This window comes from Vulpes vulpes, chromosome 12 (genome assembly GCF_048418805.1).
Source record: "Vulpes vulpes isolate BD-2025 chromosome 12, VulVul3, whole genome shotgun sequence".
NCBI classification, from domain to species: Eukaryota; Metazoa; Chordata; class Mammalia; order Carnivora; family Canidae; genus Vulpes; species Vulpes vulpes.
In genome coordinates, this window is record NC_132791.1 from 184358815 (window position 1) to 184386806 (window position 27992).

The window sequence follows — 27992 nt, forward strand, 5'->3', positions numbered from 1 at the left end:
GGTTGGCCAAGGGGTCAGAATCCCGGCAAAGACAGCGGGGGGTGCTCACTCAGGAAGGGGGGCGGGGAAGGCCTGGAGAGCTGCCCCCGGAGCAGGAGCATCGGTGGGGAGACTGAGGCCAGAGGGCCCGGGCCTGGTCCTGCACCTGGACCTGCACCCGGACCCGCACCCGGACTGCAGCGCACCTGCTCTCCACGTGCACCTTGCTGGGAGCCGGGGCTCTGGAGGCCGCAGGCTGGGTGGCCTGTGTTGGGGCTTCCTTGTCGTTGGGGTTGGAGAAGTGGGGGGTGGAGCCTGAGCAAAGGAGCCTCTGGTTCTGTGGCCCACGGCCCTGGGGGCTGGGGGGGGCTCCCCCGAGAGACAGCAGCGCCAGTGGGCTGGATTTCAGCAGGAGGCAGAAGGAAGGCCGGGCAGTGTATGGGGCCAGCCTCCTGCGAGGGGTGGACAGTGGCTGAAACTGTGGATTCCCATGGGCTTCCCCGCCCCCCGCCCTCCCTGCCCCCTTGCTCCTTCCCCCCCACCCTAAGGAGCCTGGCCCAGCAAATGCCCCACAGATCAGCGGGCGCCCAAGCCTCGTGCGCTCCTGACCTCTTTGTCTTTCAGAGACGGAATTTATTGCGTTTGGATCCCAGGGTCCCCGGCCCCCGCTAGCATCTAATTAACCAGACCACACTTGGACATCAAAAGTGCAGAAGAAAATGAGGAGTTGTGTTAGGATGTTCTCTCTGCGGGAGCCTGGGGGGGTGGTGCTGGGGAGCGCGGCCAGGGGTGTTTGAAATACCGCCTTGGTGGTCCCTCGTTCTGCCAGAAAGCAAGATAAGCAGCTCGGCCTTCCTTTGCTGCTTTTCCCCCCAGTAGAGAGTGATTATCTTTTCTTTCGTCGTCATTGACCCTTCTTGGCCTGAATTTTCCCAAGCTCTGACTCTGAGCTCTTTGGCTGCACCAGCGGCCGAGGGGGCCACCCAGATGTACCCCCCCAAGAGTCTCCTACCACCTTGCCAGGTGCCTGGATCCCTACCATGAAAACTACTCCCTTATCACCAGGGCACTGTGTCTAGAAAGCACCATGAAAATACATCATCAGTGACGAGGTAATGCACTGATCTGTGAGAAGTGGAATCCTGACTTATGAGAGTAGAGTTCGAGGGTTCCGGATTCAGCCCAGTCCCTCGTTTTCAGGCTGCAAAGATAGAAGCCTGGAGGAAAGGGGTGCAAAGTGTGACATCTGTCCAAAGCAAATAAGGACCACAGAAGCCATTTTGTCCATTCTCCTGCCTCCGGGGACCCTAACATGGGGGATGGGGGGCATGGCTACCCCTAGGAGGTGGGGCTAGTCCCCAGAGCGGAGCAGAAGGGGCCTTCTGTAGGATGCGGGCCATGTGGGACTGCAGCTGCAGGCGACCACAGAGGCCGGGCTTGACGGGCCTGGGTAAACACTGCCCGGCTCACCCAGGGCGGGAGTGACCAGTTGCCTGGGGCACGTTGCATTTGGTTTGGGTCACGTCGTTTTCTAAGGAGGCCTCACCTGGCAGGTGGAATGAGACAGGAGCAGGGTTGGGAGCATGAGCATGACGGTATCATTGTTTAGGGGACTTAAATGAGATAATAACCGTGTTAGCCTAGTAACTAGCATGTAGTACGTACTCAATAAAGGTATCGTTCATCGCTATTATTTATTTACCTTTTTGTCAATTTATTTTAAACTAAAAAATAAAACAAAAACCCAGTTTCTCTCACCTCTCTACTCCTACTGCTGGCAACTGTCTCTGTATCTATGAGCTTGTTTTTTTTTTTTTAATTAAAAATTTTTTATTTTAGATTCCATATGAGAGAGATCATATGGCATATGTCTTTCTCTGTCTGATTTATTTCACTAGCATAATGCCCTTAAGATTCATCTGTGTTGTTGCAAATGGCAAGATTTCATTCTTATTGATGATTGAATAGTATTCCATTGTGTGTATATGTCACAATTTCTTTATCTGTTCATCCGTTGAAGGACACTTGGGTTGTTTCCATATCTTGGCTGTTGTAAATAATGTTGCAGTGAGTATTAGGGTGCATATATCTTTTCGAGTTAGTGTTTTCAATTTCTTCAGATAAATACCCAGAAGTGGAATTGCTAGATAATATGGTACCTCTATTTTTACTGTGTTAAAGAATCTCCATGTTGTTTTCCAAAGTGGCTGCTCCAATGTATGTTCCCACCAACAGTGCATAGGGGGCTCCCTTTGGTCCACATCCTCTCCAGCCCCTTTTGTTTTTAATCTTTTTGATAATAGCCATTCTACCAGGTATATCTTGCTGTAGATTTGTCTTTCCCTCATGATTCATGATGTCGAGAATCTTGTCATGTACCTGTAAGTCTTCTTTGAAAAAAAAGTCTTTTCAGATCTGCCCATTTTTAATTGGATTTCTTTTGCTACTGAGTTGTATAAGTTCTCAATATATTTTTCATAATAGCCCCTTACCAGATCTATGATTTGCAAACATTTTCTTCTATTCAGTAGGTTGTCTTTTCATTTTGTTAGTGGATTCCTTTGCTGTGCAAAACTTTTAGTTTCTTATTTATTTATTTATTTATTTTTGTACAGAAACTTTTTAGTTTGCTCTAGTCCCACTTGCTTATTTTCACTTCCATTGCTTTTGCTTTTGGTGTGAGATTCAAAATACCATCACCAAGACCAATGCCAAAGAGTTTACTGCCTATTTTCTTCTAGTTTTATAGTCTCAGGGCTTACATTCAGATTTGTAATCTGAATTTTTTTGAGTTAATTTTTGTGTACTGTGTTAGATGGTGGTCCAGTTTCTTTCTTTTGCATGTGGCTCTCCAATTTTCCCAGTACCGTTTATTGAAGAGACCATCCTTTCCCTATTGTATACTCTTGGCTCATTTATCATAAATTAATTGACCCCTGTAGGTATGGGCTTATTTCTGGGCTCTCTGTTCTATTCACTGATCTATGTGTTTTTATGCCAGTACCATACTGTTTTTATTTACTATAGCTTTTTAATACTCTTTGAAACCAGAGAGTGTGATGCCTCCAACTTTGTTCTTCTCAAGATTGCTTTGACTATTTAGAATGTTTATGGTTTTATACAGATTTTAGGATGTTTTTGTTCTATATCTGTGGAAAATGCCATTGGAATTTTGATCAGGATTGCATCGAATCTTTATATCACTTGGGTTAGAATGTCCAGTTCAACAGTATTAAATCTTCCAATCCATGAGCATGGTGTATTCATTTATTTGTATAGTTTTCAATATCTAGGTCTTTCAGCTTCTTGGTTAAATTGATTACTAGGTATTTTGTTATTTTTGATGCAACTGTAACATCAGTGTTTTTATGAGATAATATGGATGAACTGGAAGGAGACATTTCAGAGCCTGGGGAGAGGGACCGAGAGAGGGAGGGATGGGCATGAAGACATACGACAGGCAGACGTGCAAGACCCTGGCAATGCAGAGGTGACTGCAGGGTGCACAGGCAGGGCATAGGCTTGTGGCAGCCTCTTGTCTGTCCTGAGAAGAGGAAAGAAGTGCAGCAACACATAGCCTGCTGTTGTCTCCAGCAAGTTCTGCATGGCCTCAGAGACCCTCTCTTACTTGCTCATAGAGCCGGGGCATGTAGCATGGCTCTTGACAAAAGTAGGATCTGGTAGCAGACCTTGGCGCCCCATCCCTCTCTCCTAACCTTTACCATTTTAAAGTCACTTGGCCTGTTTTCTTCCTGCTAGTGTCTATATTTTTTTGCCTGGGGCAGCTCTTAGGTTGCTGAAGCCCTCTCTGCCCCCCTGAAGGCGTGGGATGGGGTAGACCTTTGTCTGGAAGACCAGAAATGGGGAAATTAATACCCCTGGAAAAGCAGCTTTCAGGTAATGGCAGAGTGTGTAAGTACCCCAGTTCTCTCTGCTCTCTGGCGGGTAAGTCCAAGGCACAGGCCAGACACCAAATCTCAGAGGTCACCATAGGGGGAGCTTAATAAGGTGTTCTTATTGGCCACACTCCTCTTTCTTACCAATTTCAAACTCCTCTTCGGTGTTTCCTTTGTCTCCCAAACAGACTGCTAGCACTTGCATTCTTATTTATTTATTTAAATTTATTTAAAGATTTATTTATTTATTTATGATAGAGAGAGAGAGAGAGAGAGAGAGAGAGAGGCAGAGACACAGGAGGAGGGAGAAGCAGGCTCCATGCCGGGAGCCCGATGTGGGACTCAATCCTGGGACTCCAGGATCATGCCCTGGGCCAAAGGCAGGCAGGCACCAAACCGCTGAGCCACCTGGGGATCCAGCACTTGCATTCTTATCTGAGAGTCTGCTCCTGGAAGAATCCAAACTAGCTGGTGCCCAATAGTTTGTTGTGGGGTAATGAATAAATTCATGAGTTGGACCCAGCCAGCATCACTGTGGTTCTGCCCTTATCACTTGTGCTGTCATCCCTGAAGTTTTCTCCTATGTACAGGTAGCAAATGAACATCTACATACTCAGAAACACTAACCCCCCAAGTGTTCCAGAAACTCCAGGCCTTGTTCTCAGTCTTTGCTCCTTGTCTTTGTATTCCTTCTTCTTTTTCTGGCATGATAGAGTGGGGAAGAAGAGGTTCTCTGCTGTAGAGCCCCGATCCTTGGTGACTGTGCTTGGTGATCCCTCAAGGCATCAAGAAAAGCCTTCCTTTCACTACTTTATTTAGAGCCTGCCTCTCTCCATCTCTCATCCTTAATGATTCTTTAATGGAATCAGTCAAGAAACACATCAGATCTTTGTAGCTTTAGCTCTATGAAAGGCTGAGAAGAGGGGATAACAGTGCCTGTCATGCAAAACAAAAAGAGCCACATGCAGAGAGACGAGCAAAGTAGAGAGATAGAATCTGAGTGTCCAGGGAATCCAAGCTGCTGCAAGTCCTTCCTCGGAGAAATTTGTTAAACAATCTTCAAGTCTTGTACAATTAGATGACAACATTTATTTGCAAATAAGAAGGGAGATGGTGACAGCACTATAATTTATGTCTTCAATAAGTGGCTCATGCCCAGCGTCAGAATGGATCCATTGCCATTCAATATAGCCCTTGGTTTTCACATTTTTGCATTTATATTGAGGATGTAAGTGACAAAATAGAGCATGTGACAAGCCAGGTTGTTGTCAGCTTCATTCTCAGATTGCCGATCGTGCTGGGTTTTTGATAAGATAATTACTTCATTTTGTGTGTGTTTCTTGCTTCTCTTATGGCAACTCGGGCAATAGAGTGGTTGTCTCTGGAGCATTTCTCCTCAGGAATTTGCAAAGAGAAGGAGTAGGTCGTTATTGCTTTGTTACTTGAGGTTGGAAATTTCCCCGTGAGGCAGAAAACATCCTAGAGCCTCTAGGCTGACAAAAGCCTCCAAGGTCCTCTTATTTATCTCATAATCATAGATCAAATTGCCTCACTGTCATCACCATGTAACGTCACCCTTCTGTTAGAGGGAGCATATAATTTATTGTCCAAACTAGAACCCTTTAGAGGATGAAAGGGGCACTGATAATAATTATTCTGGGATGACAGGTGTAAATTTGGCAAATTGGGACACACAGGCATGGACCTTCTGTACTTGTACAATCCTTGTGGTGGGAAACTTCTTTAACCTGACAAAGTATATATGTCCAAAATCCATTAAAAACTTTTCGGGATGCCTGGGTGGCTCAGTGGTTGAGCATTTGCCTTTGGCTCAGGGTGTGATCCCAGAGTCCTGGGATCAAGTCCCACATTGGACTTCCTGCATGGAGACTGCTTCTCCCTCTGCCTGTGTCTCTGCCTCTGTGTGTGTGTGTCTCTCATGAATAAATAAAATATTTAAAAAAACCTCCTCATACTTAATGAGGAGATATACATTTCTCTTAAAATTGAGAAGGAGAGAAGGATGTCTATGCTTACCTTTTCTTTTCAGTATTACCTTGGCATCTTTGGACAGCATAACAGAAGATGTATATATAACAGGAGGTATAAGGACTGTAAAGAGAAAATAAAACTGGCATTCTTCATGGATAATTATGGTTATCTACAGAGAAAACCTGAGAGACTCTAAAGATAATAATTAGAATTAAGAAGATAGTTTATTAAGTTTGCTAGATATAAGATCCATCTACATAAGTCAGTTGTATTCTGTACATAAGCAACAAGCCATTCAAAATACTATTTATAATAGCAGCACAAGAATAAAATTCTTAGGAATAAATATAATGCAAGCTATGTGTGATTTATTTAAAAGAAAGCCTAAATAAACAGAGATATACCATGTTCAAGGATATGTAAACTCTCTATTTAAAAGATGTTGGTTCTTAAAAAAAAAAAGATATTGGTCCTTACCAAATTAGTTAATAAATTTAATATAATTCCAATAAAATTCTGAACAGGTTATTGTGGGGTATCATAGGCTTATTCTAAATTGGATATAGAATAACAAAGGGCTAAGAATAGCGAGGGCGCCTTTGGGGAAGATTAAGGTGCAGAATCACTCTATTAGGCACCAAGACTTGTTAAAAAAGCTAGAGTTATCAAGAAGGTATACTATTAATGTGGAAATAGATGAACAGAACAGAATGGAGAAGCCAGACACACACCTACCCAAGTCTTTTAGTGACAGAGATGACATAACAGATTAATGAATGGTGTAGGGACAATTAATTATATATATGGAAAACAATTCTCTTGCTAGCTCATACACAAAAATAAATTCCAGGTGAATCAAACACCGAAGAGGAAAAACTAAGAAAATCTTTAGATGAAGATTTAGAAGGTTATCTTCATGACTTCAGTGTAGGAAATATTTTTTTAAATTTTAGATGGACAGAATTGGATTAATTATAATCCCTGGTTTGTGGCATACTCTCACCATTATTTTGGCTTGCTTTTATTTGCTATGGTCGACTATTATTAATAATGCAGTGAGCACTTATGGACAACACATCATCTAAAACAAAAACTACCTTGAGATAATATCCTATATCTAACAGTATGGTCTCCCTATCTGCAGCACAAGGAAACCATCATTCTGCACCAAATGCTCACTATTCTGTTTATTTTCTTTTTATATAGTTTAATTCTACTCAAGTTTTCTTAAGCTGTATGTTTTTAATTTAACTGTTTTTGACTTTATGAAAAGAGTGTCATGGTGTTTTTCATCTTCTGAGAATTACTTTATGACAGCTAACATTTTTTTTAAAAGATTTTATTTATTTATTCATGACAGACACACAGAGAGAGAGAAAGAGGCAGAGACACAGGCAGAGGGAGAAGCAGGCTCCATGCAGGGAGTCTGACATGGGATTTGATCCCAGGTCTCCGGGATTACACCTCGGGCTCAAGGCAGCGCTAAACTGCTGGGCCACCGGGGCTGCCCTGAGAATTGCTTTATTCACTTTATATTATATCCCTAAGATTTTTCTATTATTATGTCTCACTGTAATTAATTTGACTGTTTTATAATATTCCATGTGTGAGTATACCAATTTGTTTATACATTCTCCCAGTGATGGCCACTTGGTTGTTTCCAGGATGTTTGCTGTTATGAAGCATGCTGTTAGGAACAGTTTTGTATAGTCTCCTGTTGTACATATTGCAAGAGTTTACCTTGGGTAACCTTAGGGGTAGAAAAAGATTTCTTAACAAGATACAAAATGCATTGATTATAGAAAATATTGGAAAATTTGTCTTTATTAAACTTAAGAACTTTTGTTTCTCAACAGACAAATGAAAAGACAAGTTATAAACTGGGGGGGAGATATTTACAATATGCATAGCGTGAAATGGAATAGTATTAAAAATATAAAAAAGATCTTAAAGATCAAAAATAAAATTCCAGAAACCAAATTAAAGACATGAGTCAACATTTGGCATGTAGAGACTGTATAGAAGGTCAGTAAACACACAAAGAGATATTTAATATTTCTTTAACATCTGTGGGAAATGCAAATTAAAGTCACAGTAAGGTCATTTTCATCCACTCAGTTGGCACAGATTAAAAGGATGAAAATACCTAGTATTGGAGTAAATCTGGGTCTATCAGATTTCTGAGACATTGCCCTAGTGGCATAAATACTTTGGAAAACATTTTGTCTTTATTGCCTGGATTTGAACATTTGGGTATACAATTACCCAAGACAAAGAAGCACAAACCATAACAGAGATCTGTCATTTCTATTCCTAAGTATTTATTTTAAACCTGTTATCAAAAAGGTTTGATATTGAAACCTATTGAAAGTCTATTGAAAGTCAAGAACCAATTGTCTGGGAGATGATACTAGCAATATTACCAAAGATCAATATCTAGAACATGGGAAGTGGACATAAATCAATTAGGAGAAGACAAACACCATCATGGGAAAGTGGGCAAAAGATATGAATGGGCAAGTGATGGAAGAGCACACATGGCATTCATCAGACTACCAACAACAAAATGTGCCACAGTGCCAAATGTGGTTGCGAACTTGGTGCCATAAAACTATTTTACATTCTTGTTGGGAGTGTAAATTAGTAAAATCAATTAGGAAAAAAAATTGAATTTCTACAAAAGTTTAACAGACATAAACCCTAAGACCCAGTGCTTCCATCTATAGACATGAACCCTAGAGAAACTCCGATGTGACTTCACAAACAGATACATGTGAGAAAGTTCATGCCCACAGTCTGTAATAGTGTCAGTTAGAAACAACCTACACATCCGTCAATAGAAGAATGAATGAATTAGCTGAATAATAGTCATAATGGACTACTCTATGGTAGGGATCAAGAAACTTATTCTGTAAAGGGCTAAAGAGAAAATATTTTAGGCTTTGCAGGCCATGCAGTCTCTATCATAACTATTCATCTGCCATTTTAGTGATCAAGCATAGGTCAATACTTACGTGAACAAGTGTGGATGTTTTCCAATAACTTTGCTTACAAAAACAGGTGGTCAACTGGATTTGGCCACAGAAATGAGATTGAACCCACTAGAGTGACATAGATCAAGGTGGATGGATCCTGTCAATTTGAGATTGAATGGGGGAAAAAGTTGTGGAAGAAAAACATATATATGATACCACTTACATAATGTTCTTAAAAAATAAATAAAAACTACCAGACAGTGTATGATGGTTAATTTTATGTGTCAGCCTGACTGGGCTAAGGGATGCCCAAATAGCTGGTATAACAGTATTTCTGGGTATGACCATGAGAGTGTTTCTAGAAGAGATTGGTAGTTGAATGTGTAGACCTAGTAAAGAAAGACCCTTCTCAGTGTTGGTGGGCATCATCTAATCCATTGTTCTGGACAGAACAAAAAGGCGGAGGAAGGGTAATTTGCTGCCTCTGAGCTGAGACATCCATTTTCTCCTGCCCTTGGAAAGCAATACTCCTGATTTTTGGACTTGTGGACTTGGACTGGGAATACCATTGGCTTCCCTGCTTCTTAGGCCTTCAGGTTTGAACTAGAACTATACCACTGGCTTTGTAGGGCCTCCAGCTTGCATGATCACTCGAGGCAACTCTTCAAAATAAATCTCTTTCTGTATGCCTATGTGTGTCCTATTAGTTTTGGAGAACCCCAAGAAATACATGTTGCTTAGGGGCACAGATGGATATAGTAAAATATGAAGAAATGCATGAGAATGGTAGACACTAAGTTCGGGATAGCAGTTCCTTCTTGGGGGTGGAGTCATGCATTTGGGGAGGGAGTCTTGGGGACTTTAGCTATATCGATAAGGTTTGATTTCTTAAGCAGAATAATAGGTACCCGAGTGGCAGTATTTCATATGCCTTTTTGCGTATCCTAAGTGTTTCATAATAGATTTAAAATGAAGACAAAATGAAAGAGACTTCAGAAGAGGAGATGTCTTCTTTCTTGTGTGATTCCATGTAATTTGACCTAAAATCCCCTCACTGGTCACACTCATGGAACCCTGCTCCAGGTCTCCAGGACGGAGAGCCTCTTTCTCACATGGTCCTTTTCTTGTCTCTGTTGCTCCTAGGAGACCATGAAGCAGAGAGCTGTGGATGGTTTCTGTTGTAATTTCCTGGGACCAGATGCCCCCACTTTGCCCACTGACAAGCGTCAGCCAAGGCCTGTTTGAGGATGACCTGATTTGAGTGGTGTCTGGCCTCTCCCAGATAAAGGGCCCATGTCCTTGGAGGCTGTCCCTTGGCTGCTCCTTAGCACTGCCACGGAGTGGACCACGTGATACCTGGAGATCCAAAGCCTTCTAACTTGAGGCAAGTTGTTTGGCCTCTCAGCTCCTTTCCTCATCTGAAAATTAGGAAGGATTGATTTCTGCTTATGTTGCTTTTTGTGACCACGAAGAGGAGCCCTCCATGTAAAGAAGCCGGCAGCCATTCCTACCCTCAAAGTTCTGAGAGGGTGCAACTTACATTTCCTTAGAAAATAGACACTCCACTCACAATCCAGGGACATTTATGCAGTTTCTGCATCTTGGCTATTGTGAACAGAGCTATTTCAGTCAAGCAAGATGAATAAGCTCTCGAGAGCTGCTGTATAACATTGTTCCTGTAGTCAACAGCAATACATTGTATGCCTAAAAATTTGTTAAGAGGGCAGATCTCATGTTAAGTATTCTTTACACATACACACTCTCACACACATGGCCATTGAAGGGAAAGGGGCAGGGCAGGAAGTACAAAATTTAATCATCTTTCAGAGCTTTCCACATTGGGAAGGTTTGTTTATCTCTGCCACTATTACAGTTCTTTTTTTTTTTTTTCCTCCACCGTAAGTGAGATCCTTTTATTTTCTTTTGAACTTCTATACGTTTGTTGGAAGGCACTGTCCTCACGATTGGCTTTTTAAAAGTCCAGTATATCTACAGTTATATTATATATAGAATCCCAACACTAGAGAAATCTTGCCAGGTTACTTTGTTCACATTGAAGGAATCTTTTCCTGTGGCTGTTCTGAGAGGTGAGCATTGGTCTCTGATTGCTTCTGGTAATGGGGATCCTGCGACCTACAGAGGAAGCAGGACTTTGAATCTATTTTCATACAGCTGGGGGTCAGGATTTATAGGTTTCAGTGCTAGCTCCATCACTAATTGGCTGAGCAACCGTGGGCCAAAATTATCACTCTTCTGTATCCCACTTTTCTCATCTGTAAAATGGGATCTTTCCAACTGAGACACCAAAGCACCTGAGTCACAAATAAAGCACCGGCCCCCCACTAAGACCAGGCAGGTTTGGGAACTTTCTGTGGGAAATAGCTTACTTTATCCTTTTTTTTTTTTTTTTTTTTCTGGTTATAGAAGTAAATGTGTCCCTTGTTAAAAAAAAAAAAAAAAAAAAAAAAAAAAGAAGTTAGGAAATTACCTAAGAGCATGAGTCAGAAAGTGAAAATTGTCCTGGTTCTCACAAAACAGAGAGAACACCTATTCACAGCAGAGGCTGTAAAAGATCCAGTTATCTTAATAAAAGTGAACAAGGCAGGATAATAACAATAATAATGCCACAAGGAAGCGTTAATTGCAACAGAAACCAAGGCTTTTTCTAAACATTTTACATATTTTTTTTTATCTCATTTAATTCTCACAATGATCCTGCTTTCATTAGCTCCATTGTATAGATGAGGGGACCTGAGACGCCACAAGCTCTGGTCACACAGCAGAATTTGTGCTCTTAATCATCATCAAATTTAAGGTGGAATTTTGAGCTTATCCTTTCAAAACCTCATGCCCCATGCATTTTACCTTATAAAACAAATGTCGGTAAGCAAGGTGCTCACAGCTCTGATATTCTGTAACTGGCAGTGTGAACGGGTGTGCACGTGGCTTACACACCACACGAACTCTGTTCTATTCTGATGAATGCTTGCACCAGTGATATACTTAAATGATCCCCTTTGGGAGATTTAGGTTCTTTTTGGATTTTGGTATGATTAGAAAAACCTTGCAGACTATCTTTGTACTTAACGCTTTGTCTGCATCTGGTCATTTCCCTTGGAAATGTATGTGATGTATAGTGATTGGGTCCAAGTTTTTGGTGATTCCCCTTTCTGCCTCTCCCACAGTAGAATAATTTTAGGTGGTGATCAGTTTCCTTGAAAAAAATCCTCTGGAGATGCTTCTGTTGGAGCAGCAGTGTGGGCTTGGAGAGGGATTGAGAGATGCCAGGCCACCATCTCCACTCTCATTTGGAGCTACCAAGTTGGGCTCTTACCAGCCAGGCAGCTGGATGTGCTAGAGACTTAGTGAGGTTGCAGACGAAGGCACCCAAAGGTTGAAGTCTTTGGTCAGGATATGGGGTCCCAGACTCCCTATGTGTTGCTGTTAGCTCTCCTGGGGGAAGAAACCCTTCCTTCTCCTTCTGTACTTCCTGGGCGGGCCCAACCCCATGGACAACAGGTAACTTCACCATCTGCCATGTATGTTCTAGCTCGTGTACCCTGCGGTGTGGAGAACTTGGAGGCTGTTGACAAAATCCAGCTTTGTGGTTTCATCTGAAGGTGGTTGGAGGTGAGTTCATCAGACCTGCACTTCTTTACATTGGTTGGCTTGAAGATTTTCTTCACAGTCATGTATTTAAGTAAAAACAAAAAACAAAACAAAAAAAAAACTTTGGAATTTTAAAAAACAATATTTTCATGTGGTAAAAACTAAAAACATGATTTCCAGTAAGAAATGACAGTAAATCTATGTGTTATTAATATTGGACTAAAAAACCATTTTAAATAAAATCATAAATAATATTTATGATATGGAAACAGGCGAATTTTGACCTTCCTCCAAGTAATAAGTGACAAATGATGCTTCATGAAGTATGAAAAAGCATGATTTGTTGGCCTGTAGATTTAAACTGACATTTGACATCATGTTTGGATTTGGGGCCAAATGTATATTTAATGGGGTCCAATATATGACTACATATTACAGCTGCAGAAACTGATGTGCATGCTTTCATGACCTGACATTCAGCATGTCTGAAATTTTACTTAAAATTAAAACTGTTCTTTTAAAAGCGAATTTAGTCTTGCTTTCAAATGACCTAACTTACTGTTTGTGAGCCGGTCCCCACTAATAATGCTTCACGGGCTGTAGATGTTTTCCATTTGTAATAAAGCATCAGAACGTCACGCTTTTCTCTTTAGAAAGTGACTCATCTTGAGAATTTTAGATGCTCCTTTAGAATTTTGTATAGATGAATGAATGGGATTTCCAGGTCTGGGTGAGATCGTCTATGGAGAAATTTGCAGGGTCATCCTCACTTTATGCTCCCTGTGTATGTCCATGTCCCGGGGTAAAAGGACCCAGTGTTTGAGCTTTGAGCTCCACATCCAGCTGACCCCTGCCAACCCCTGCGTAGGCTCCCTTGGCCGGCCCTGGAAGGCTCTTGAACCATTCTACTTTAAAGAAAAAGAAAACATCACACTGATAATTCTGTTTTATTGGTTTTTAAAGAATAAAATTGAAACAGGCAGTTTTATTGTTATGATGACAGGAAACTCTGAAATGAATGCATTTGTGAACCTGGGGGCTTCGAACGCGATTGTAGTAAAATGGTCATTTGGACAAATGTTCCCTGCAGTCATTCGCCGGGCACTTTCTGCTTCACTTTGAACACAGGATACCGTGGATGGAGGCCTGTTTGGGAACTTTCCTGAAGTGGGAGGAAATGTCCCTGGACAGGGGTTTGGGGTCAGGAACCTCGGTCTGCTCCAGGACAGCTACTCTCGTTCTCTGCCTCAGTTCCTTGTCACCCCAGCAAAGGTGTAGAATTATATGACCTTGAGTCACGGCCCAGGATTTGGATTTTTTTTTTCAAGCATGAATTCCCCTTTCTGCCTATCTCACGGTAGAATGATTTTAGGCAGTGATCGGTTTCCTTGAAAAAAAAAAAAATCCCCTGGAGATGCTCCTATTGGAGCAGCAGCGTGGGCTTGGAGAGGGATTGAGAGATGCCAGGCCACCATCTCCACTCTCGTTCTCCCTGGTGAACAATGAGCTTCTTTGAGGCTGTGGTTTTAGGGGCATCCAGAGCTCCAGAAAATTCTCTTTCCCATCTCTGGTGTGACAGACTTTCCATGGGGAGGAGCGTGAGACAGAGCGCTTTGTGCCTTTTCAGCAGGGCTGGACTGATGGAGGGAGCAAGAATCAAGATGCAATGCAGATTCTGGACTCTGCTTCCTTAGGAACCAGAGATGGGCCAGCGCTCGAGGGTGAAGGATTTGTCCTGAAATCTTCCAGATCCAGGGAAAACTGGCCACCTTCTCCTGCAACTCCACTTCTGGCCTCTAGAGGGGGTAGGACCCAAACTCCAGGGCCCTGGGCCAGAATCCTGCAGATTTGTGGGGAGTTCTGGAATTCTTCAATGTTCCTGCAGAGGAGGGCCCCAGGAGCCAGATGTAGGTCCCTTGCCTCAGTTCACAGCTGGGGAAACTGAGGCCTAGAGAAGGGAACTCACCCAAGGTCACATAGAGACTTAGAGGCAGAGCCAGGGAGGGAGCCCGAGTCGGCCGCCCCCAGTTCAGGCTTTTTGCAAACCCTGGGTGGCAGGGAGACTGGGCTCTAGGGAGGAAGTCTCTCCCAACTTGTCTTCTCTCTTCCTCAGCCACCGTGTTTATTATGAAATGTTCTGGCCTTTGAATCCCTCTGAGTAACTAAGTAAATTCCCTTGGGGTGGAAGCTCCCAAGGCCAAAGACACAGGCTCTTAGGCCTGCAGGAGATGTAGGAGATCTATGGGCCCAAGATCTCTTGATTTTTAAAAACCTGGGAAGCCCAGGGGGGTTCAAGGCCTTCTGCTACAGGTGGGTTCTGTCTGGAAGGGGACGGGTTCGAGGCCGGCTCCCCAGATGGCACTCGAGCCTGAATCAAGAGATGAGAACAGAAGAGCATGTGGGGCAGAGGAGCAGCAAGGGCAGACGTAGGGCCAGTTGCGTGCATGTGGGTGATAGGGTGCCGGGGAGGGGAGGGAACATATATGGAAAGGTGACCGTGCCATTGCGGGCACTGCACCCCGTACCAAAGACGGGCGCTTTTCCTTATAGGCCGCCGGGAGCCACAGCACAGCAGAGCTCAGAAAGATGAACTCCCTCTGTGCCCGCCCCCGAGGGAATGTCCCTGCTGGCATTTGGAAAGCAGCTGGTTAACAGCGCGAGCGCGGCCTCCCCACCCTCACAAACTTCTCCACGACACATTGCACCATAATTCTCCCTAATAAAATAATATGAAGCTCAATTATGCTCCTGTTCCCATGTTCCTGGACTTCATTAAGCACAGAGGGATTAAAAACTTGTATAAATTAATCAATGTACCATAATCCTAAAAATTAGAAGATGAGCCCTTGAGGAAGTAATGTAATACGGGCTTTTTAATTAGCAGGGCCCCCGAGATTCATTGCTCTCCCCTGCAAGTCTTGTGTTTATGAATTGCTTTATCATTTGAAGGGGAAGGCCCGGAAGACTGCGGGCCTGTTTTAAGGATGTGGTAAATGCTACACTAATTCTCCGGGCTCATACCCTCCTCGGGGCCAGAGCAGAATGACAGAGCTCGCCTTGCTTTTCTTTCTTCTTCTTCTTCTCCTCCCCCAATAAGAGCGAACTTTTAAAAGGAAACTCGGAGAAGGGACCCAGAGAGGAAAGAAAGCTGCTTTACCCTCTTACTGCGCCTGTGGGATTAAGAGCGTAGATCTTGGAGACTCGTGGATCTGGGTTTGAATCCTGACTCTGCGGCTCACTAGCTCTGTGACTGTGGGCAGGTTGGGGTCAGGCCTTTTATTTCCTCCTCTGTCCTAGGCCTTCCTAGAAATGCCCCCGACCACAGGCGAGAACTGCCTGCGGACCTGGAAGCGTTCCTAGCTGTCTCTCCCTTCCGCCTTTCCCACATGCAGCAAACAGCATCTTCTCCCACTATGGCCAGTCTACTTGGGCTCCACTTCACATTCCTCCCTGCTTGGGCTTCCTAATCTCTTTTTTTTTCTAGACCCTCTTGTTTTTTAACTTACTCTCTCCTTCTCAACAGCCTCAAACCGTGTCCCTCCATCCTGATAGAACCAAATCATAAACCTTCCTTGACCCCACTTTCCCCTCCAGCTCCTACCCATTGTGTCTCCTCACCTTTGTAGCTTCCATGGCCTCCCCTACTCACACCTCAGTCCACCAGAACTTGGCCATGTCCCTGATGTGACAGTGACATTCTTCTCATTAAGATCTCAGTGAGTCTATCTTCCTTGACCCCTCGACACTGATGGACTCAAGTGACTCTTCCCTCCCCCTCATAACTCTCTTTGGTTTCCTCTTGGCTTTCTGGACACTCCCTCTCAGACTCTGCCCTGCTCCAGACCCTACATCCTAAAGACTCACTGGTCATTCTAGTTTGGCATCCTATAGGCCCTTTGAACTCAGTGTGTCCGTGACAAGACCCAACCTCTCCCCTCCCCAGAGTGCTCCTTCTTTAGACGAATCATGGCATCCATATCCACCCAATGATGTCAACTCCTGCCTCTCCTCCCCAGGGACAAGGACAGGGTGTTTGGTCCCTGTCATAACCCTAGGCCTAGCACAGAACCTGGGGTATAGCAGACCTTTGATTAGTGGATTTCACAGATAGATGGAGACTCCCTCTACTTCCTTTCCCACGAGGACTTGTTGGCTCAGTTAATGAATGAGCTCACGTTTGCTTTGCAACCATCTTTCCTAATGGTCTCAGCCAGGATTGAGGCTGACACTGGCCTTGAATCAGGTAATAGCAACTCAAGACTCCTGTTTGGGAAGGAGTCCACCTTTCCAAGCAGGAACCTTCCATTCCATGAGTTGTTTCTCTAGTCTCTGATTTAACCAAGGGTCTCTGGGCATCCCGGGAGTCAGAGGCTGGGTGTGGCAATGCTGGTCCCTCCCCCCATCAGTCCCTCCTGGGGAAGCACACCTTCTGTATTCTGAGAAATGATGGGCAGGAGAGTTACTGGCACCTGCAAGTGAGGCTGAGCCACTTCCGGCTCTTTGCTGCCGTCTATTTTTATCCTGGCTCATTTACCCTGTGTGTTTTGGAAAACACAGATATACACACACACAACAGCACTGCCAAAATTCACATCTCCTGTCTTTTGCAGGATTTTCCCTTGAAGGCTGGTGCTCTTGGAGAGCCAGCGCCGGCCCCTGGATGGGGCTTTGGAGCAGGGAGCCGGGGCCCGGGGCTCTGTGCTGAGCTGTCTTATCGATGCTAGGTTCAACACAGCATGCTGCCATCCCACTATGGTGAGCCCCTCTCTCCCCTCTCTGTCTCTGGGGGGAGCCTAGTCCCAGCTGTCTTGTCTGTAGGAGCCTGAGCTGGAGAGTCAGACCGCCCACCCCCCGAAGAAGACATGAGTCCCCTCAAGCCCATCATTGACTCCCTTCACCAAACTCTCAGCAGTGTGCCCTGACCCTGCCACTGCCTTTCAACCAGCCACAGAGGATGGAGGTGGAGCACTGGATCAGGAGCAGAGACTAGTCAAATCCACATACCTCTGCAAATGAACCCTGCCTGCCTTTACTTCCCCAACAACCCCCATTGCCACAGAATCTTACTTTCATTGACGCTTGGTAGATCTTTCCATAACTTTCTAGACGGTCCTAGTTCTGTCCTGTGGGCCCTCAAGACAGAGGACAGGGCCCACCCCATTCTTTCCTAAATCAGAACTGGCTCCATAAATTGTGAAGGCAGGGTCCTGAAATGCAAAGTGCTGGAGCTCAGGAGCAGCCCAGGGACGTGTGGAGGAGAACACCCAAATTGATGCCCCTACAGTACTGACTTCCTGCCACCACTGTGCACACACGTGCTTGCACATATGCACACACGTGCACACACGCGAGGTTAGAAGTGTCTCCCGGCTTGCACGGCCCTTGCACCTGAGGGAGCTGAGCCACCGCTGCCAAGTGGCGGTGTTCTCTTACAAACAGCCATGTGACTGTGAACCAGCCCGCAGGGTCTAGTCCTGGTTTGGATCAGTCAGCAGGGCCTGACCTGATGGCTCAGCCTTCATGGAGTCCTTTTTCATATTAAAAAAAATAAATAAATGGCAGCGTAATTATAAAGCCAGAAGTAGCTCATTATTTTGCTTTGAAAATCTGAAAGAGTGGTCCCCAGAATTTCTTTAGGGTAGTAGAATCCAGTTTTGAAACAAAAATCTTCTGTAGGCACACTCATGTGTGCAAATGTGTAAAATACAGAGAAGTGAGGTGACCAGTGGAAGAGGAGGGCAACTCCCCTCCCTGGAGTGTGTCTGAGTGGATTTCTTTCTTTCTTTCTTTTTTTTTTTTTCCTGGGTGGATTTCTTTAGGAAATCTTCAGAGCACTGTCTGAAACCCATTGACCTAAAGGCATGAAGCCAGCCTGCTTTCCCCAGGGGCCTACCTCAAAGTCCCCCCGATTCCTGAACCCTGGCCCCTTTTTGGTAACACGGCAGTTGATGAAGTGACCCTAGGCCCCGTCTCTGGTGGAAAGCGAAGAGGAGGCCTGGCCCCGCATCCCTGAGTTGTCCTCTGCGACGTCCTGTGCCACTGGTGCCCGAGGGAGCGTGACCTGCAGATGCTCACTCATGCAGAAATGCGGAGGCTCCCCTGAGCACCTGCCCGAGAAGGGGGTCTAACCCCTGGGCTTATCCCACGGCCGGTGGCCCTACCACCCGCCCTTTGCTCTCCAAGTCAGGCGCGGACCTGTTTCCCTGCTGTGGAGAGCCACCGTCCCCTGTGATAATTGTTGGAAGCCCCATTTATCTTAGAAATTTTGCAGCCATACAACAGGCTTCCTGCAGTTTTCCCCAAATCTTTGCGGATACTTCCTAGGTCCTGAGGTCCGTCCTACGTCTGATGCCCGTCACAGAGACCCACCGTGGATCCCGCGTGTGTGCCAGCGCCCCTTTAGAGTGAGGCGATGTCTCCTGTAAGCTCTGAGCGAACTGCGGAAGGAAGAGCCCTGGGAGCGGCGGCCCATAGCGCGAGGAAGGTTATCTCAGGTGACCGCACAGCCCGACAGGTCAGCTTCGGTGTCTTCTGAAGTTTGTCCTGGCCCGTGGGTGGCGCTGGCCCTTCCCGTCACCAGGGCAGCCTGGGAGCTTGCAGGAGTGGGCTCGGGTGATCACAGAATTTTCCACCTGGTACAAACTTGCCATTTTAGGGGCCCCTTGAAAGCACCCAGGGTTTACCTAAAATCTCAGCGGAGGATTATCTCTAGAGAATTCCTTCATATCTGGGATCAGTAAGTCAGAGATACACCTAACGCTGTGGGCCCTCCAAGCCAACCAGGGAGGGTGTTCCAGGACACCGTGAGGGTGTTGGCTTTCATCAGGTCCTGTTGCCCAATAAATCAAGGAGTTCATTTGGCAGACAGGTGAAGCCTCCGTTTATGGGACAGGAGGGATGGAGAAGTGTTAACTCCAGGTTTTTCTTTTTTTTAAAAGATTTTATTTATTCATGAGAGACCCAGAGAGAGGCAGAGACACAGGCAGAAGGAGAAGCAGGCTCCACGCAGGGAGCCCTATGTGGGACTCGATCCCAGGACCCAGGACCACGACCTGAGCTGAAGGCAGACGCTCCACCGCTGGGCCCCCCAGGCGCCCCTAACTCCAGAGTTCTAGTACTCCTTTATAAGGGGTCCTGAACAGCTTGCCCCGGCCCAGTAAACCCTCTCAGGAGATGATCTGGGGATATCAAGGAGGGGGGGTGTTTCCCAGGTCCGGGGTGGGTGCTGTGTGGTCCGAGGTGCCAGGAACCCACCGGAGACACCAGATGAGCAGAGGGGACCTGAGGGTGGACACGGGCACTGCCGCTGAGGTTGCATGTGCTCACCTCTCCTCATCACTCCCACTTATGCCCTGGAGCCCTGTCAGGGGAGGTGGGGTGCCGTGCTGATGGGAGGGGACCCAATCTAGGGTCCCAATCTAGGGGGGTAAAGAGTCCACAGGGAGATAGGATTTTGACCTAATGCAACCACTGCCCCAGTTTCTCTTAGAGCGGGGCATCCGGCAGCTCCATCACGGGCCCATCCTGTTTGACAGGCGGCTGCGGGGGATGAAGCGAGGCCTCGCGCTGCTGGAAGCCAGGACTTCTTTGTCTCATCACATTATCCTGCTGTTCTCAGGGACCACACATGCAGGAGGGGAGCTCTGTGTGTGGAAGGCCCCCCTCCCCCTGCCCCCAGAACAGAGGCAGCTGGAGGGGGCCTGCTGTGGTCCCTGGGCCCCCTCCGCCTCCTGCTTGCTTTGGGAGGGGCTAACCGGCTCTCCTTATGCTCAGACGGCCTCTGCGCCAGCACTGCTGGGGGCTTGGTCTTCACCACTGCCCATGCTCTTGGGGGGCAGGTGTCGGGAGCCCGTGGGCGTCTCCGAGAGGCTGAGGAGCCAGGTCAGCAGTGGTGGGGTTCTTAGTTCCCGCGAATGTTGACCAGGAGGGAAAGCTGCAGAGCTCGTGTTCCTCCCTGTCCCCGGGCTCCCAGACCCTTCCTTTTCAAGTACAGATATTGATCATTTGAATGCGTCCATCCTCCCATCCCCCCTCCCCTCTCCCCAGATGTGCTGAGCACCTACTAAGGGAAGACTCCCTGGGAAATGTCAGGGATGCAGTGATGAATCAGTTGAATAAGTCTTGGGCTCTGTAGGAAGGAGTTTGCAGCCTTGAGCAGAAGGGGTCAAAGTTAATCTGATGGATGGCACCGAGGCGAGTCGTGGAGGCTGCGTGCTGGGAGGATGCAGAGGAGGGGAGAGAGAAGTGCACCTGGGGGAGGAAGCCAGGCTTCTCAGAGGAGCTGACCCATGGGCTGCATCTCGACGGGAGAGATTTTTAAGCAGAGGGGGCCTAAGGTACTGGACAGAGGGTCTGGAATGTGCCAAGGGAGAGGACGGACTGGACGGATGGGACCATTTTCTGTGCTCCTCCCCAAGGCTGGCCGTGGAGACAGAATCGGGGCATCCTTGTTGTCCTGTCTCCTCCCAAGCTCTACTGGCCTCCAGGAGCCCTGCCTCCACGTGGGCCCCTCTCTACCCAGGAGGCCCCCAAGTCCTGCATTTCAGGCCTGGTGAGTAGCTGACTTGCACAGCACTAGTTCAGGGATTGGTTTTTTTTTTTTTTTTTTTTTTTTAAGGTTTTATTTATTTATTCACAAGAGACAGAGAAAGAGGCAGAAACATAGGCAGAGGGAGAAGCAGCTCCCTGTGGGGAGCCCAGTGCTAACTTGATCCCAGGACCCTGGGATCACGACCCGAGCTGAAGGCAGATGCTCAACCACTGAGCCCCCCAGGCACCACGAGGGCTTGTTCTCAAGGTCTGGAGCTGAACTGAGTCCTGGAGTTTGTAGGGAATGATGCCAGGGGGGAGCAAACCGTTTCAAACTATGGGGATGGGGCCGCCGGGGCCTGGCATTAGTAATCTCAAGCAAGTGTAATGTTAAAAAGAACTTGAGAAGTGTGGCAGAAGGCTTCCAGATTTTTCTTCAAGTTCTTTTTCCCCCTCCAGGAGCTGCTACCTTCTTAGGGTGGGTGCAGTCTTCCTTCCCCGCTAGTCTTAGAGCCTCCTAAGACAGCAGGCCTCAGGCGTTGGAAACATAAGCCCAGGAGCAGAGGTCACGGTGAAGGCGAGCAGAGCAGGCCTGTTGGATTTCATGTGTGGGTCGAGTCCAGAATTCAAGATTTTTGAGGTTTGTCTCAGGCACCAAAAAGTCTGGTGATGGCCCAACTGGAGTGTCGAAAGATGAGATAAGAACACGCAGCATCGGAGGCAAGACTACCTCCGATGACGTTTCCAGCAACTTCTCTCCCCCTCCTCTCTGCCTTCCGTCCTGCAAGTGGGTGCTCAGGGCTGGGTTTCGAGGCGCCCGAGCCCAGTGGGAAGCACTTGAGAAACCATAATGTTGGTGCTTCTGTTTTCTGAAGAGTTCTTTCTCAAGGTCGGGTTTGCACCAAGGAATTAGTCTCCTGGCTCCTCTGGTGCGGGCCACCCCACTTAGTGTGATGTCCTTACAGCCTCTCTCTGCGTCCACATCCTCCCAGGACCCCAGGGGCAGAGCTGAACAGCGCGTGCGTGGGTCCTGGCTACTATATCACTGGTGTCCACTCTGGGATAGTGCGTGCGCCAAACTGCCCCCATCCCGACCCCCCGCCACTCCCCATGCCCCGGCCTCCTGCCCTGCCCATGCATGCTCACACCCTCCGCTGCAAGGACTTGCCATTCTGGAGCCCCGAGCTCGCCTGCCCTCCCGAGCTGCACACAAGCGGTTCCTTCCACCAGGACTTGCTGGTGCACACCGGCTCAGGCGCTGTCTCCATGACAAGCCTGTCTCCCTCCTGAGCCACCTGCCACCAGCTCTGTGCTTCTGCTGCTGGGCCTTCGGTTCCAGGAAGACAGGAACAGTGTCCCAGCACCCAGCCGGTGCACACGTGATAGGGGCTGAGTGGGAGGACGGAAGCCTGGCAGCGTGGCTCTGGGCCAGGCTCTGGGCCTCTCCTTACTGTGTAGGCTTTAGGGTATCTCTTTCCTAGAGACCAGGCAGGTTTATCCTGTGGCGTCTCCAGCTGGCCTACTAGGCAATTTTTGGATTTAGGGACCCAAAGCCCTGTTTTCAGCTTTCATCTTGCTTTCCATTTTCCCTATAAATGAGAGAGCTAAGATGTAAGCCTCATTTCTGCTGTTTCCGTGGCTGGGGCGGAGGCACATGGCTTGGATTCTACCCTCTGAAACAAAATGGGCACAAGCGAGGACCTGGGATGGGACTGCGCCCCAGTATCTCAGGCTTGTGTTGGTCAAGGACAACCCTGGAGCATACCCCGAGAGAGGATGGGGCTGGCCCAGAAGGGCGGTGCTCCTCTGACTGTGTCCCCTACAGGCCACTGCTCCAGGACCCGAGGAGCAGGTCGTGGGTGGAACAGCATCCCCTCGCCCCCACCCCACAATTCATGTCCACCCAGAAACTCAGAATATGACCTTGTTTGGAAATAGGACCTTTGCAGATATAATTAGTTAAGGATCTTAAGATAAGGCCATTCTGGATTTAGGGTGAGTGCCAACCCCAGTCAGTGGTGCCTAAGACCAACGGAGGACCCACAGAGACCCAGGGAAGAACGCCGTGAGAGGACAGAGGCAGACGGGTACAGTTACAGCCAAAGACCCCAAGGACGGCCGGGAGCTCCAGAAGCTAGGAAGATGCATGGAAAGGGTCTTCTCTAGAAGCTCCAGAAAGAACCAATCCTATAGACACCTTGATTTGGATGTTTGGACTCAGAAGTGTGACAGCATACATTTATGTTTTAAGCCACCAATTTTTGTGGTAATTTGTTACAGCAGCTCCGGGATACTCGTACCAGGGTGCTTGGGGCCTCTGGCCTTGCTTCTCCTCCTCCCCATGGTCCCAAAGCTCCCCCACACAGCATCTTCTCTGCTACGTGGTTGCTACAAAGAGCTGATGTCTCACAGATGAAAACAAGCGTCACACAGACTGTGACATGAGTGTTCGGGTGTGCTCTCCTCACTGGCTCTGCTGGGAGGCCTTGGCCTCTCTTCTCTGCCTTCCAGTCAGCCACATTTTCCTTCTTTAACATTAGATCCAATAGGGGAAGAGGAAACAGAGAAACAAACAACAGGCTATGGGGAAAACTAGTTGTCTAGAAACATCCTTGGTTTAGCAGCCTGGACCCCGGCGGGTCCAGGGGCACCAGGGTTGTCCTGGGGTTGTGCCACATTTCCTGTGGCTTCTCTGCTCTAGGGAAGCAGATGAGCAACATGTCAGTCAGCTTTGCCTGGGTAACGAGCCACCCCCAGACCTGGTGCCTGAATCAGCAGAATTCACTAAGCTCACGATTCTGCAGTCGGGACTGTGGGGTCTTGGCTGGGCTCACGCACCTGTCGCAGCCGGGGCCAGGTTGGCTGGGGGTCGATGGAGCTCCGCTGGCCTCAGTGTGTGCTGGCTGGATGGCTGTGGCTCAGGGTCCCGGGGTCCCTAATCCTCCAGGAGGCAGTGAAGGGCGGCTGTCACATGCCAGTGGCAGGGTTCCGAAGGAGAAGCCACAAGCTCCCTGCTGCCCTTCGCTGTCCTCTCTGGGACTAGTAGTCTTACGGCAAAGGGTGAAGGCAAAATCCAGCTTTTAGTACTTGTACATTCAGGGTGGACCTGTAATTTGTCATTCCAGAGACATTTCGTTCATCAAACATTTATTCTAGCACCCAGCCTAAGGCCTGGCTAGAGACCCGCAGAGGGAGGCTGGAGATCTGAGCAGCTAAGCGCCTGGACTTTGGAGTCAGACAGGTCTGGCTTTGAATCTCTGCTCTTGCGGGCCGTGGGCTTTGGGGCGAGTCACCGTCCTTTCTTGAGCCTGCTTTATTATCAGTAAAATGGGGACCATGATGTCTGCCTTATGGGGAAGCTGTGAGGCCTGAATCAGATACCAAAGGTAAAGTGCTTTCATGCGGCACCTGGGCTGCAAGGGAAGGCGCTAAATGGTAGCTATTATTATTAATAATAAATGCAGGCTGAGGGGTTGCCTAGATGAATGAGCGTCTGGGCAACTTTCAGCCACACGTGCATAATGAATGCCCACTCCCTCCCCATCCTGGCCCCAATAAAATATACACAGGGTCTAAGAAAACCCATTAACTGTGGCTAACTTCATAACAAGGAACCTCACAGCCACAGCCCCTCCGTGACCCTGGCACGGGGATGAATTAGTAACACTCCACTCGCTTCTGGGCTCCAGCAAGGTGCACCCCTCGCTGCGCCCACAGACTCCTCCTCCTGCCGCCTGGCCGCGTGTGGAGGCGCACCTGCACCCGTGGCTGCCCAGAGGCGCTTCCCCCCGATTGCCTGGACGATTTCGTCTCCACACCTGCAAACGGCCTTCTTTTTTCCTCCTTTCCAAATCAAAGTGCGCCTTCGCTCTCCAGGCCACCTGCCTCCAGAGCAGAGTCGGGGGTGGGGGGGGTGGGGGGGGTGGGGGGAGGACAAGGAGGAAGCTGGGGCGGCCCGAGCTGGTTTTATTTTTTATTTTTTTATTTTTTAAAGATTTTATTTATTTATGCATGAGAGACATAGAGAGAGAGAGAGAGAGAGAGAGAGAGAGAGGCAGAGACACAGGCAGAGGGAGAAGCAGGCCCCACGCAGGGAGCCCAACGTGGGACTCTATCTCGGGTCTCTAGGATCAGGCCCTGGGCTGAAGGCGCCCGCTAAACCGCTGAGACCCCCTGGCTGCCCCTGAGCTGGTTTTAGCGCTGCCTCCCCAGCGGGCGGGCCTGGCCTTGGGGTCGGGGTGCAGCCTGGTAAGTGAGCAGCAGCAGAGGCCCCCCAGGGGGTGGGGCTATGGCTCTGGGGGGGGCACGGCTCCCTCTAAGCGTGACGGAGCTGGAGGCGCTGGCTTACTTCTTCCCTTCATTCTGCTGTCAGTGACCGAGATCCCCCTTTAAACGTGCCTTGTCTTTGTCCAGATGCTCTTTGTCACATCACTCGGTGTAATTAGGAACGACAATAAACTCCCTCCTCCACGTATTTTTAGTGGAAAATAAAAACACATTTTCTAATCCGGAACCGCACATCGCAGGAGAATTGAGAGGACCTGGCTGATGGAGGGCTTGGGGGGGGCGGAGGAGGAGTCCTGAAGCTTCCAGGAGGAGAGAAAAAGCTTCCAGGTTTTCTTAAAAGGCCCTTGTAAGGCGGGTTGGTGCGCGGGGGCCCTGGCGGTGCGCGCGGCAGGTTGCAGGACGGTGGCTTCGGGGGCAGCCGGGCTGCAGGCCCGCAGTCTGCTGGCGGGAACGACTCTGGACTTGGATCTAACAAAGCCCATAAAAAGAGGCTCGGAGACTTGTTTTCCGGCCTTGCAGGAGTCCGGGTGGTTTTAAATGAAGGGCAGATGTAGCCCGAGGCCTCAGGCTGCCTCCCCCAGTCCTGCTGCAACCTTGTTAAAAGATAAAAAGAAAGGCAGGACTTTTACGGGAAGAAAGAAGCCGCGGGGCCAGGAGGCTGCTGGGCTGCCGGAGAGGGCCCAGGGGCACGGGTGCACAGGTGGGCCTCGTCCTTCGTGGGGGCGCCCGGGGCGGGGGGGGGGGGCTCCCGGCTGGCGCTGTGCCTCAGGCCCTTGCCCCGCCATCGGGCTGTCCGTGTCCACGCGGGCCGCTCTGGGCGGGAAGTGGGGGCCCTGGCCAGTGCAGGACCTGGCGCTGGGAGGCCCGCCGGGAGGGAGAGGCGGGGAGCTTCAGGTCTGGATGGTGGTGGTGGGGGGGGAGGGGAACAGCTTCTGTGCCTCTGGCTTCAGGTCTTCCAGAGCCGCTTCTCTCCCTGCTGACGTCGTGGCTCCAGGCTGTCCCCCGCGTCCCCTCCCAGAAGGCAGCCGGAGTGGCCCATGTCCCAGGTGCGACCACGCTGCTGCCCCGGAGTCCTCCCAAGGCTCCAGGTGCTGCTGGGGGGAAGCCAGACACCCTCGCAGCCCCTCGCACGCCCCGGCTCCCTCTCGCCTTCCGCCCGGCGTCGGGCCCACTGGGGGCCGGCACGGACCGCTGGGCTGCAGGACTTTCTCAGAGTCAGAAGGGAGCCGGGCCTGCTCAGCCAGGGGGTGGCCAGGGCCGAGACCCTGCTTGGATGCCTCGGGAGCCACCGGCAGCAGGCAGGGAGGAGCGGGAACTGGAGACAGAGCAGCCCGCTGCCAGTGGCCACCATGGGGCGAGCCCCTCCCAGGCTCCCAGCCGCCCCGGGGGATTGTGTCCCGGGTTCTTCCCAGGGCCCCACTTGTTCCTGAATTCCTACGTGATGGGACTAGGAGGTGAGTAGGCCCCGGGGGCGGCACCCTGGTGATGGGCTCCGGGAGCTTTTATGGGGTTGCAAGGAGCTTGCTTCCTCACTCTGTTTTCCGCAGGTGAGGACCCAGGGAAGTCGACGGTCTGTAACCTGGAGGAGGCTCTCACCACAGCTGACCACGTTCACACGTGACGTCAGACCTCCGGCCTCCAGAACGGAGAGAAGCCAGGTCCGGTTGTTTCAAAGCTGCTCAACCTACGCTAGTTTGTCACAGCAGCCTGAGCTGGGGGGACCTGCATGTGACACCCCGGCCCTTCCTTCTGCTGGAGTGTGAACTTCTCCTTGGTTATGGGTTCGGGCGTTCCTGGGCCGCCTCCCCTGAAAGTAGCTACTCTGCTCTGTGCTCCTGGGGCATCTGGCTCCATCCTCTGGCTGACCCGCTGGTTGTCATCATCTGTCCCCTTGCCTGTGTGGTCCGGGAAGCGGGTCCCTTCATGTCTGTGTGGCTGGCCCAGCACCTGGCACATAGTAGGGGTGCAACGGATTTGTGTTTGGGGTGCCACAGGATGCACACTTGCGAGTGCTAGCATTCTGGGCTTAGAAACAGCAGCAAAGGGCAGCCCGGGTGGCTCAGCGGTGTAGCGCCGCCTTCGGCCCAGGGTGCGATCCTGCAGTCCTGGGATCGAGTCCTGCATCGGGTTCTTGCATGGAGCCTGCTTCTCCCCCTGCCTGTGTTTCTGCCTCTCTCTCTCTCTCTCTCTCTGTCTCTCATAAATAAAATAAAGTCATAAAAAAAAGGAACAGCAGCGAATCGTGTTTTGTTAGGTTTTACAGATTTTTCCTCCCCCCGCAAAAGTCTATAAAAGAATCTTTTGAATAATATCTTATATTTGTGTAGTGAGGGCTTCTCAAAGCACTTTTGTGTCAGGCTGGGTGTCACCTAAACCTTGCAATGAGCCTTGCATTGCTCCACCTCACAGATTCGGTCACTGAGGCAAGCCGGCTGGCCCAACTGGCCCAAGACAATAGCTGTAAGGTGGAGGTCGTAGTACAGAGAAGTTAGGTAAGTGGTCCAGGGGCCCACAGCTCGGAGTGGCCGGAGAGTCGGCCAGACCGCAGGCTTATCTTTCTCTAGAATCCTCGTTTTCTCCGCGGACCCACTACCTGGAATGGGTGCCTGCTGCTGTCAGGCTCTGCGTGCAGGGCCCACCCCTCTCCTCTGTGCTTCATCTTCCCAAAGAGCCTATAAGCTGCAGGGTGGGGGCCACAGTTCCCCTTCTCAGAAGAGGAGACCCA

The 27992-nt window shown here is 48.9% G+C and overlaps 2 long non-coding RNA genes across 2 annotated transcripts; both read left to right on the top strand.

The window, feature by feature from the left end:
• Nucleotides 1–12392: 12392 nt before the first annotated feature.
• Nucleotides 12393–18965, top strand: LOC140594812 (uncharacterized). The gene is made up of 3 exons (XR_011996155.1): nucleotides 12393–12472; nucleotides 17062–17206; nucleotides 18776–18965. It is a non-coding gene; the product is annotated as an uncharacterized lncRNA (long non-coding RNA).
• Nucleotides 18966–25000: 6035 nt separating this feature from the next.
• Nucleotides 25001–27493, top strand: LOC140594813 (uncharacterized). The gene is made up of 2 exons (XR_011996156.1): nucleotides 25001–25967; nucleotides 26218–27493. It is a non-coding gene; the product is annotated as an uncharacterized lncRNA (long non-coding RNA).
• Nucleotides 27494–27992: the final 499 nt, after the last annotated feature.